At 40.9% G+C, this 13,598-nt stretch overlaps 1 pseudogene; it reads left to right on the top strand.

Annotated features, from left to right (window-relative positions):
• The first annotated feature begins 8,470 nt into the window (after nt 1-8,470).
• LOC147441469 (U2 spliceosomal RNA) lies at nt 8,471-8,624 on the top strand (annotated as a pseudogene).
• Nucleotides 8,625-13,598: the final 4,974 nt, after the last annotated feature.

Consider the following 13,598-nt stretch of genomic DNA (forward strand, 5'->3'; position numbering starts at 1 on the left):
TGAAGCAATGTTTAGCAAGGAATGTTTTCCTACAAACGAGGCCGATCGGAATTGGACCGCTTGGGACACATGTTCCATGCGCCAATACCCATAACTCCTTGAATATATATCTCCCTATCGGGATGTTATCCTCAAGTTGGAAGGCTTGGATACCTTTCAACAAGTACGAGGGTTCATACAAGGTTTGACTCTAGAGCTTAAGAAGTATGTCAAGACCCAAGACCCTAAAACACTTGAGGAAGCCATAGTGAAAGCACATATTCATGATGACCCTGATGATAAGAACACACATAATAGTAACGTGCCTGGTAGTATACATGGTAATACATGCACTCAGTACTGCACAATAAAAGAAAATTTCTAGTTGTGCTAATTCAGATGCATCTAAAAGATCCAAGGGGTCCAGGGGTCCTCTCTCTCCTGAGGATTTTGATAAAGCCAAGAAAGAGAAGCTATGTTTTCAATGTTTAGGAAGAGGCCATGGAAAAAAGGATTGTCCCAAGGGGAAATCTATTGCTCAGGGGAAGGAGAAAGGAGTGCACACGGTGCAACTACTGTCTCTTGAGTCTTCCTCAAAATTCTCCACAATGGAAGTAACACACACTGAGGTGGTGCATGAATGCTGTCTCACAGCTTCCATGTAGCAACAAACCTTTGGACCACATGAGTTAGTATGTATGCACGGATATCTGCAAGGGCACAAGGTGCGCATCTTGGTAGATGACGGTGCTACTCACAATTTCATCAATTATGGATTGGTGAAAAAGCTTAAACTACCTCAAACTCCGAGTACCCACCGCTACAAGGTAGCAATGATGAATGGACATGATACTGGAATATGGGATACTCAATGCCGAACTGTTCCATTGGAGGTACAAGGGTACTCTACTTGTTTGGATTTTTAGGTTATGAACATGGAAAGGGATGATGTGGTTCTTGGTAGGGAGTGGTTGCATAGCCTAGGACCATCACTGAAGCGTAGCTATGAGCACAACAGCTTGATGTTTGATTCCCATGGCACACATGTGTTATTTTTAGGAGAAAAGGATATACCTTCATCACCCCTGATTTGTACTGCTGAGCTTATGCAGCTCGTTTCTGATAATGAAATAGAACAGGTTTTCTTGTGTTACTCACTATCTCATTTTCTTTCTAACATTGAGTCTGTTGAAAATTCCTCAACGCCGCATGCTTCTCTCTCCTCTATTCCACCAATTGCTAATTCTACACAAGCAAACACTGCTAATCAATTACAAAATATATTTAAGGGATTTCAGGATGTCTTTCCTAATGATTTTCCATCAGGTTTACCACCGACACGCTCAGTACAACATGGCATTGACGTGACTGCAGGCTGTAAACCTGTTAGTAAACCACCTTACCGTATGGCTTACTAAGAGGCTGTTGAGGTGGAACGTCAGCTTGCTGACTACCTTAGCAGAGGGTTTATACAACCCAGTTCTTCACCATGGGCTTCGCCTATCCTTTTAGTGAAGAAAAAGGACGGCAGTATGCGCATGTGCATAGATTACCGGGGCTTAAATGCGGTTACAATTAAGAACAAATACCCATTGTCAAGAGTAGATGAGTTATTTGATAAGCTAACTCATGCTCGCATTTTACGAAAATCGACTTGCAGTCAGGATATCACCAAGTCCGTATTCGATTTGCCGATATACCTAAGACTACATTCCAAACACGGTTTGGACACTACGAGTTTTTGGGGATGCCCTTTGGGTTAACCAATGCGCCCGCAACATTCATGACACTTATGGATAGTGTCTTGAAGCCATATTTGGGAAAATTTGTCATTGTTTTCCTCCATGAAATTCTAGTTTATAGTGCTTCTAAAGAAGAACACTTACAACATCTCAGGCAGGTATTTGAGTTGTTACGCACAAACAAGTTGTATGCCAAGGAATCTAAATGTGATTTTCTAAAGGATGAAATTCATTATCTAGGACATGTTATTTCAGCTAATGGCCTATACATGGATCAATCCAAAGTGGATACCATCCGGAAATGGCCACCTCCTAAAAATCTGGAAGAATTACAAATCTTTTTAGGCTACAGCTCCTATACTGGCTATTGTAGATCCTTTGAAACCATTCGTTTTGGAAACGGATGCCAATGATCGTGCTATTGGAGCAGTCCTGTTACAAGACGGACGGCCGATTGCATTTGAAAGTAAGAAGCTTGATGTAGCTCAACAGAACTATTCTGCTTACGAACGCGAACTCTATGCAATAGTGTCTACCTAAAAGACATGGCGGCACTATTTGTATGGTGCTCAGTTCGAGATTGTGTTTGACCATGAAAGCATCAAATGGTTTACACAACAAACATATTTAAAGGGTCGAAAAGCCAGGTGGGCCGAGATCCTTCAAGAATATGACGCCAAATTAAGGTATCGCAAAGGTCGATACAATGTAGTGGCAGACGCTCTAAGTCGAATGCCAGAGATCAATTCGCTCTTGTTCACGGAACTTCGTAGTGAACTTTTAGATTCTCTCAAGGGCAAATATGAGCAAGATGAAACATATTCCAAAGTGTGGAGCCATGTTCAAAAGAGGGATCCTTCTCACTCCAATGCAGGTTAACCTCCACACCTAGTTCTCCTTTATCAAGTGATGAAATACAACGAAGGAAGCATTTTACCATCGACAATGGGTACCTACTCCACAAGGGGAGAGTTTTTGTACCGACAGACACAGACATTCGGCGCCAAATTCTTTATGAATGTCATGATAATCCAAGTGCAGGGCACCCGGGGATTAGAAAAAACTTATTCTCTCGTACGAAAACAGTTTTACTGGCCAGGTTTACATGGCTTTGTTCATGCTTATGTCTTGCATTGCCAAAAATGTCAAGTTAACAAGGCAGAGCGCCTGAAAGCAGGAGGACTCTTACATCCTTTGGAAATTCCCAATGGAAAATGGGAAAGTATCTCTATGGATTTCATTGTAGGTTTACCAACCACTATACGAGGTCATGACTCAGTATGGGTGGTCGTAGACAGGTTGACTAAACTATGTAAGTTTATTCCGACCAAATCAACGGTTAAGACACCGAAACTAGCCAAGTTATTTGTGGACAATCTATACAAATTGTATGGGTTTCCAAGTAACATTGTTAGTGACTGTGATTCCAAGTTTAACAGCCACTTTTGGAGAGTTGTATTTAAACGATTGGGTACACAACTAAACCTCAGTACAGCTGATCATCCAGAAACGGATGGTCAAATGGAATCGGTTAACCACGTGCTAGAGGATATGCTAAGAGCATACGTCAGCAAAAAACAGTCAGACTGGGAAGAATACTTACCTATTCTTGAGTTTGCCTACAACAGTTCTAAGCATGTCACAATAGGTTTTAGTCCTTTCATGCTCATGTACGGGTTTCAACCTAGGTCACCAGTTACGGTGGGATTGGCAACCGAAAAAGTCCAATAGGTTAAGGATTTTCTCCAAGACCACATGGATATGTTGAAACTTGCTCGTTAGAATGTCCGGCAAGCACAGGATCGGTATAAGAAATACGTTGATGAGAAACGTCGGCAAGTTACATTCAAAGAAGGGGAGAAAGTATTTTTACTTGTGCCAGAACATTCAGAAATATGCTGATGAGAAACGTCGGCAAGTTACCTTCAAAGAAGGGGAGGAAGTATTTTTACGTGTGCCAGAACATTCAGAAAGTCTGAAAACTGAACCGACACCTAAATTATCTCCCCGATATTGTGGTCCTTTCAAAATACTCAAGCGAGTCTGTGATCGTGCATACAAACTATTACTACCATCACATTCTCGCATTCATCCGGTGTTTCATGTAAGCCGTCTACGAAAGCGGTTACATGGGGATGACAACGTCATTGACCAATAGGTTTTGGTTGATTACATTGAACCTCCTACGTTACCGCATGAACCTGAACGTGTTTTGGATTATCATGAGTTGCGTACACGACATCACGTACGACAACAAGCCTTAATCAACTGGAAAGACCGACCTGAAGAAGGTGGCACTTGGGAAAACATTAGTGTTCTTAAGAAGAAGTTTCCCACTTTTGTTTTCGAGGACGAAATCTCTTCTTAAGGGGGGAGTAATGTCAGGACAAGGGTCCTGTAACCTAAGAACTAGGATGGTCATGGACTACGGTCAAGGGTCGGGCTAGACAGTGTGGACAGGGGATCTGTCTAGGGCAAGGGGCTAGGAGCCCGCCTATATAATGGGAGGTTGGGAGGAGGATCTTCAGTCTAGTTTTCCCTAGTTCTTACATAAAGTGACCATAGCTCATAAGGAGCACTTCAATGAAATATTCATAAACATGTTATCCTTTTGCATAGTCCATAGCTCAATTATGTTTTTTTCCACGTGTCAGCTATAATAAAGAAATAATTATCCATTAAATTACAAGTAATAGGATGATTTGTAACATTTTCAAAACCCCCCATAGGTTGTACATTTGCCTCATTGGAACTTACATTCAAGTTTCCACCATTAAAAGGAGGCAATAGAGTGTCATAAATGTCATATGAGCTTACATTATTGTATCTCGTAGATGATGCCAAAGGTTGAATAGAATCTTCCACAAATACAACATCTACATTTGATAGCCTTATCATCCAAATTTTTGTGCCGCTATTGTGGCACCAAAGTATAAGCTAAACATCCAGCCGAAGACATGTATGTGATCAATAGATGGAAAGTCTTATCATGCCATGCTTCACAAGGAGTCATAGACTTCAAAGCCAAAAAAAATTGTGGTAGAGCTTGACTGTTGACCATACTTCATGCCATCTCCATAAGTGACCTAATTTTTCTTTCAGCGACACCATTATGTTATGATATATATAACATTGTACATTGGTGTTTCATCCCATGACTAGCTAGAAATGCATTAAATTAATGAGACATATACTCCTCTCCGATCTAAACGAAGGTTGCCCATAGGATATTTAAAGACATTTTCAGCCATAACCAAAAATTGCTTGAAACACATAAACACTTTGGACTTAGCTTTAAGCAGATACACCCATGCATGTGGGGAGTAATCATCAATGAATGTCTCAAGTATATGTAATTGCATAGGCCCACAAAGGTCACTATAAATAAGTTGTAATCTGCATGTCGCTCTTACTGAACCATCCTTTGGAAACATCGGATGTTGCATCTTACCCAAAACACAATCTTCACAAACATAGAAGGTGATTCAAGAGGTGGCAAAGAAGAACCATATCAAATTTTTGCAAACACAAAAAACTTGCAAAATTCAGATGCCCAAAATGTGCATGCCAAAGTTTGGCATCTAAAACAGCCTTTGAATCCACAACTGCATTGGAATTTTTTTTCCCACACTTGTTATACAAAGTGAGCTTATATAGGCCACAACACAAAATGCCATATGAAACAATGTCATCGCCAAAATTGAGATCATGAACTAAACATTTGTCATCCACAAACTTGACAACAAGACCAAGTCTTGCAATTGCAAATACAAACATAAGGCTCTTTTTTATCCTTGGTATGTAAAGTGCATTGACAAGTATGAAAGAACTACCATTTGCAGTAGTTCACACAATATTTCCAACTCCCTTGACTGGATAAGAGGCATTGTTGACACAAGTGATCGTAGTCCTGTGAGCAATAGCCTCTCGAGAGGCAAAAAAAATATGATGCGGAGTAATGTGCTTTGTAGCACCACTATCAAAGTACCAAACATGTGACTCTGCAACAATTGACATACATGCATCATGGACATAAGGATCATAAGTATACTCTACACTAAATACCCCATAGAAGATTCTACAATAGCTATACTAGTATTAGAACCAGACTCTTTCTTCTTGGCTTCTTTTGCCTTCAACTTAGGACATTGCTTTAACAAGTGATCATTAGTCTTGCAATAATGGAAATGCATCTTCTTTTTTCTTTTTTGCATCAGAATTCCTAGACAAGTTGTTATTGCCAATGGAAGCAGTAGTCATAGGTGATCTACTACTCATAGAAGAAACACAAGAAGTGGCGACATTGCTAATACCACCTCTTCTTTGAGTAGCAACAAAAACCTATTCAACTACACAATGTTCTTTCTTGAAAGTGATTATTGTAATAGCAATGTGCATAATGCATCAAATTTGGCAACCTAAGGGTTTCCTTGGATCATAAGCCTCCAAGTACTAGCAACCCATTGAGAACAGTCTGCACAAGTGAACTGCGAGCAATAACTTCACCTACAAAAATGAGTTTCTCTTTTTTGCAAGGTCAACTTCAAGGAATAACTTCACCTTCAAGGATATCAATGATTTGCTCATTGCTATCCTTGTACCAGCAAGAAAAGTGTCCATTTCATCTTCCACTTGCATAATATCTAACTCTAGCTCTTTACGCAACAATGCAATTTTAGCCTCATTGCGACTTGTATAAAGACTAGCCAGAGTATCTCAAGCCTATCTTGTTGATTTTTCTGAGCGAATGTGAGAAGTAATAGTTTGATTAACAGATAATGCAATCAATGCATGAGCGTGTGGATCTCTAACATCCCAAACTAGATTGTTGGGATGTAGGCAAAACAACTCTAGTAGTGAAACAAACGTGCTAGAACCTGCAACATCCTCAACAGAACTTGTATCCACAAAAGGCAGATGCACATCAATGCTCTGCATAACATTCCAAATGCCCTTTTTGACACAAGAACATGCATCATCTTGTAAGCCCACATTGGGTAGTTCAATTCGGAGAAAGTGAGCAAGGGTTGCTGGCAATGTTGTCAACTACGTCTGAGAGGATGCAACCTGCTTTGATACCAATTGTTGGAATTAGGGTTAGAGGGATTCACACACATCTTGGAGAAGATGAAGAATCTCAAGGCACACAACAAAGAGCGTATTGCTTAGTGGGCAAATAGAAAGATAAGTTAGCGCTAGAGTGATGGGCATATATACAATGCACGGGGGAAGAAACCTCCCAATCAAATAGGTTTAGGGTGTCATGGATTAGGCTAGTAAAATTTAGTTACATTTGTGCCTTAGGGTATAAAGTTAGTTAGCCTCCTAAGTATGAATCATAACAACAATGTAGTAGTTTCTCTCTTGGTTGTTTGAGCAATTTCTCTTATTACTTCTTGTAAGCTTGGCTTGGTGTACTTGGTTGTTTTGAACCTTTGCTCTTTCTTCTAGTTGGACAAAGAAAGCACAATAAACAAACCTCTTGGTTGCTATGAGATGATACTCTTAACCCCACGCTGACTCTATTTGTAGTTAGCGCATATAATAGGGCTTTCTTAGTTGTTTTTGAGCCAATTCTAAGTGAGCATAGATGGTATCTGACTTTAAAATTCACTAGTTGTGCTTGAGCCAATGGCTCTTACCTCCCACGGAAGAGAAGTCATTGGTGAATCTAAGCATAACTTGGTTGTGTTTGAGCTTTAGTTCTTACCTCCATGTTTATGTCTTTAGGGTCTCTTTGTTACCATACATGTGCTAGCGGTGTGTGAACACAGGGCACTTTTTTCCACAAAGACTAGAACTATTGTATCCTAGGAATATTCAAGCTATAATTAAGCAACCTATATAGGATTCCAAAAAAAGATCAATTTAATGGATTTTTTCAAAAAATTAAGCTCTACACCTTTCACTTCTTGGGTTAACCTTATCACTTAGAGAAGGTGGGAGATGCTTAATTGGTTTAAATCTAGGAGTTTCTAAACCGATTTATATTGATCGATTAGTTTATTGTTTGATATGTAAGAACATATACGAGATATTGAAAAATAATGACTTTGCAATGTATAATACCTTTGAATAATATGACTAAACATATTATACGACACTTATTCAGGTTTAAAATGTTTCACAAATAACGTATGATGCAACCTAGCTTCACGAGAGTGATGCATAGTAAGCAATAAACTTGTATGTTCTCATCAATCTCCAGGATCTTCTTCTGGAAAACATATTTGGCAAAAAAATATGTTACTATAGAACCACGAAGACATATTAGAAACATAAAAGTGATGCCATATATATGTAGAGCTCAAAGAGAGATTTCATAATGAGAGCCTATCCTTCTTCCTAGTCCAAATCGTTATTGAGAGAGAGGTTGTTATGATGCCATAAGCATGCCCATCCTTCTTCCTAATCTCAGCTGTCTTAGGCTCTCCTAGTGGACGTAGAGTGCTCCATAAATCCTTCATCACGAGATGGCATTTTGCCTTGGATTGCCAAGCATGAAATCCATTACCACAAAACTTGGCGGTGCTATCCCTCGTCGTGGTGCACTTGGGTATGTATGTCCTTTTAGGCAGCTTTTCGAGTATGTTGCATGTTTGTTGGGGCTTTAGTTGTAGATTAAAATCCCTTTAAATTAAGAGGCATCGAGGAAGAAGGTATATAAGGCGGTGCTGAAAATCAAACCCACAGGGGAAGGCGCAAGGGGGAGGAGGTATAAAACCCAGAGAGGGCACTCAGGAAAGGTCATACCTTTCTCGGCCTTTTGGCCATCTGATACGTGGTCCATCGGGCCACATGATATTAACCTAATTTTTCTCAGGGGGGCAGTCCCCTTCCGGCAGCTTGCACTGCACGCGTCGCCTCTGTATTGCACTGCCTCAGAGGCCTGGCGCACCTGTATGATGAAATGTGTAACTATTCAGATTGTTTTTATGTAGCTTGACTCAAACATTGTCCTCCGGCTTGCACAATTGGACGACACCCGTACATGAACGGTATCAGGTTGGTAGTGCAATTCAAATTTTATAGTTTGTTGATGCTTTCTTTATTTTTTGAGTTTGTCAAAGCTTCCTTAAGTTTAGTTTAGCCACATGTTTTCCTTATGAGTGCATGCTCAATCTTGATCATATATCTATATCTCAAGTAGACACGCACTTCTTTTCTCATAGTTTGGCAATTCAACTTATGTATTGGAATACTCAATGCATTCTGTACATATTTACTTTATTCCTAGGTGGTTGTTGTGAATCTACATGACTTTTTTTGGTTTGAAAGTGCATCTTAAATATTGCAGCCGAATGTTCTCATTTGCATAACCGGTTTGTAGCATGAATACAACCCTTTATCCTAGCCTCTTTTCCTCCTCAAATATGTTTTGCACCAGGTTTTGTGATCGATAGCTAGGACTCCTTTCTCCCTCCGACTGTGACAACACGTCTCTCTCTCTCTCTCTCTCTCTCTCTCTCTCTCTCTCTCTCTCTCTCTCTCTCTCTCTCTCTCTCTCTCTCTCATGTTCTACGAGAAATAAAGGAAAATTGACTACGCTTGATTGAGAATAATATGGGTGTCTCAAAGCTGGGTCCATGGTCTAGAGACTGAATGGTCGATGTTACTAGGCTGAATGGAAATCTGCAAACATCAAAGTAGGTTAAGGATTAGGTTAAGCTGCAACCCTTTTGCTCAATTCAATTACCCTCTTTAGTAGCCCTTGGTTGTGTAGGGAATGCTATGGGACACAACTTGCATCTTCCCAATGGTCATCAAGTCCCAAGCTGAGCTATTGTTGGTGCCTATCAATTGGTTCTACTCATCTACTCATGTTCCACAACAAAACCCAAGGCGACAACAATCACAACCAACTAACCAATTGCACTCCAAAATCTATCAAAATCTAAACTCATAAGGCTCTTGTTCCAATCAAGGGAAGAGCACCTTCCCCTAGAGCCTTGAGCTCTCCTTTCATCTTTTGCAAGCTTCAAAGCTGTGTGGCGTTGCTATTTGCACCCATAAGCAGCTGCCCTTTGGTGCCTACAACACAAGGCTTTGGCCTCCAAAATCATGCGCACCCATTTGGGTTGAGCTTCAAAAGTTTAGCATTGGCAATTTGTGCTTTATGCACATATTACACAACCATTTTCTCCTTCTGTAATGCGTTGTCTCTCTCTAGTTATGCTATAGAGACCTTAAGGGTCAAATTTTTCATTCAAATAAGAGTGGTTCCTCAACATGGCCAACATTGGGCTTTCCAAGTACGTAATTAGCATCGATATCGAATTCTCTTTATGGAAGACAAAGAGACGACTATTGATGATGCGAGAAGGATTATGGAAAATTGATACTATCAACAAACCTGAACCAATTCGAGGCGACGCTACTCAACATTCTCAATGGATCGAGAATAATAATCTGCTTTGGCATTCATTGGCTTATGTTAAACTAACAATCTTCTTCGCCACCTCAACAAGGGAGTAAAGCAAGTCTGGCAAAGTCTTGAGACAACTTTTGAAGGTAACATGAAGTTTTTCTCTATCTTAATGTTAGGTGCAGTGGAATGATTGTTTGCGCTTTGCTCAAGATGAGTGCTCCAAACTGTGCTCAAGGTTCCTTTTGGTTCTTATGGAAGGTAGAGCCTTCCGTTCTTAATGCGAGAGTGCAATGGACACAAACAAAGTGAATGGACACTGTGCGTGCAAGTGTATGAGAATGAGAGATAGAGAGAGAAGAGAGATACGACACCAGAGACGTTGTAAAACTCTCCTCCGAAGGCCCCACTCTCGTCGGCAAGAGTGGTCTACTTATGATTGTACAATCTGGTATAAATGGAATGCATGGGACTGATGCAAATCTAGGCTGTGTTGACGACGACGACGCGGATGACGAGGCCGACACTAGGGCTGAAATCTGCAATCTTTCTACTGCTGTCCAAAAACACTATGGACTGAAATCTACGACTAGTCCAAAAACGCTGATTTGGGGGGCTATTTCTATGGGTCTTTGTCGCTGAAAATCTGCAGGTTTAGGGCTAAAAACTGAGGTGTCTTTAGGCTGAAAATTGATGGTCTTTCCGGGCTGAATTTGCTACTTCTTTGGGCTGATCTTGATGGTCTTCTAATGCTGAAAATCGCCGGGCTGAAGGGATGTAAAGGATGGAATCTACAAACGCTGGGGGAAACCGAAAACGCTAGGCTGCTGGTTTTCAAAAACGCTAGCTTGTCCACTTTTCGGCGATGGATGATGATGATGATGCAAGCGCTAGTGGCTGGGAGGTATGGCGATGACTGCTGATGCAAAAACGCCAAGGCTGAGGCTTGCTTTCCAAAAACACTGGGATGAGGGGGAATGTGCTGCTTTGAGGGAATCCACCAAGGCTTGGTCTTGCTGAGAAGTTGCCTACTGAGCTTGGCTCCTGTTGCCTCTTCTCCAAATAGTGCTAGCTCTAGTTTTCTTATATACAAACTTAGCAAAATTGCCCTACCTACTTTTGTTGGAAAGTCACTTAAATTAATAAGTGAAAAATGCCAAAAATAGGTAAAATAGGCTATATACACTAGAAAATTCCCTTGACTGATTTTGATGGATTCTGATGGGAATGCTTATGATCATGCTATGTGCAACCAGAGGATATGCATATAAACTAAGTGACTGGGCATGCACGGTCTACGAATAGGCTCACAAAAGTGCCAGATCACTTCTAATCTAGACTCACTGGACTGATTGAACCCTGATCATGTTGTAGCTCGTCCACGGAGACATAGGGTTGGATGTGTCACGTGACACTTAAAGGATTTGTATTTTGATAGATTGCTACCAACGTCTAAGTGTGCCCAAGACATGTGTGGGCAAACCTTTGAATGGAAGGAGCTCATGTCCCTGAGGCATGCTTGCTCTTGTTCAGACTTTGAGCCATGCATGGAAAGTTATTTTAGCGTCGCGTTGGAACATCATCACCTCTGAGCCTAAATTGTCTTTGCTGGCAATCCTACCTTTCTTTCCGAATATGATCATCTTTGTTGAACTATGTTTCACCTCGTAGGTTTGACTCACCTTATGAGCTGAAATGCGGTTTTTTTTTGCTCTATGGAATACCTCTTTAGCTTAGCGAATTACGTCACATCACACTGATTAAGTTAATGATGTCACACACACACACACTTGCTAAGGCTATTATACATGCCACCACCTATGTAAACATTCATGATTGTTCCAGACATTATCATTCAAGTGTTGCTCATTGTCTTGAGTCATGCTCTCTCTCTCTCTCTCTCTCTCTCTCTCTCTCTCTCTCTTCTTCTTCTTCTTCCAATCCCCACCCCCGTGGCTTATTCCCACCATGGTATCACAATAGGATTTATAATTTAAAGGATCCTTACCTTGTTCTATTCCAAAGATAATCATTATTTATAAGCAATTCAAAATTGAAATCCTATTGATTTGTATAATTATCCTATCTATCCATTTTGCCCCGATTTTAATTAGGAGCCCTCTAAAATGCTTTACTATAGTAATCATGCTCTAATCATGGCGTTTTTTTCCTTTACATTAAGCAAGGAAGCTTTCATCACCTAAAGGCTTGAAGCTCTACCCTTTCTCATGTATGTGCTACCACTCTCTCTCTCTCTCTCTCTCTCTCTCTCTCTCTCTCTCTCTCTCTCTCTCTCTCTCTCTCTCTCTCTCTCTCTCTTGTGCGCGTGCGCGTGCGCGCCCTCTTCCCCTCCACACCTTGATACGGTGTCAAGAGCCTAGGTTTGCCGACGCCTTTTGTATGCTTGAGAGCTAAGTTTTAGCTCGCCATTTTCAGTTGCGTTTACGTCGGAGTACAACCCTTTATCCCAGCCGCTTTTCCTCCTCAAATATGTTTTGCACCTGGTTTTGTGATCAATAGCTAGGACTCCTTTCTCCCTCCGACTGTGGCAACACGTCTCTCTCTCTCTCTCTCTCTCTCTCTCTCTCTCTCTCTCTCTCTCTCTCTCTCTCTCTCTCTCTCTCTCTCTCTCTCTCTCTCTCGTGTTCTACGAGAAATAAAGGAAAATTGACTACGCTTGATTGAGAATAATATGGGTGTCTCAAAGCTAGGTGCACGGTCTAAAGACTAAATGGTCGATGTTACTAGGATGAATGGAAATCTGCAAACATCAAAGTAGGTTAAGGATTAGGTTAAGCTGCAACCCTTTTGCTCAATTCAATTACCCTCTTTAGTAGCCCTTGGTTGTGTAGAGAATGCTATGGGACACAACTTGCATCTTCCCAATAGTCATCACGTTCCAAGATGAGCTATTGTTGGTGCCTATCAATTGGTTCTACTCGTCTACTCATGTTCCACAACAAAACCAGAGGCGACAACAATCACAACCAACTAACCAATTGCACTCCAAAATCTATCAAAATCTAAAATCATAAGGCTCTTGTTCAGACTTTGAGCCATGCATGGAAAGTTATTTTGGTGTCACATTGGAACATCATCACCTCTGAGCCTAAGGAGTCTTTGCTAGCAATCCTACCTTTCTTTCTGAATATGATCATCTTTTTTGAGCTATGTTTCACCTAATAGGTTTGACTCACCTTATGAGTTGAAATGCGGTTTTTTTTTTAGCTCTATGGAATACCTCTTTAGCTTAGATAATTATGTCACATTACACTGATTAAGTTAATGATGTCACACACACTTGCTATGACTATTATACATGCCACCTGTTGAGATGTCGAGCTCTACACCTTGAGCTGGCATCCACTACCGGTCTTGGCCGCTTACGGCATTTACTCACTGGCGCGTTAGGTGACCGACACGGAGGATCTCTGCCAGTGATTCTACAGCTGGACTACACATTTAGTGCCAACCTAGTACGCTTCTAGCGAGTTCACACTTAGTGATCGCAT

Source organism: Adiantum capillus-veneris, chromosome 15 (genome assembly GCF_014529385.1).
Source record: "Adiantum capillus-veneris isolate H3 chromosome 15, ASM1452938v2, whole genome shotgun sequence".
Classification (NCBI taxonomy): Eukaryota; Viridiplantae; Streptophyta; class Polypodiopsida; order Polypodiales; family Pteridaceae; genus Adiantum; species Adiantum capillus-veneris.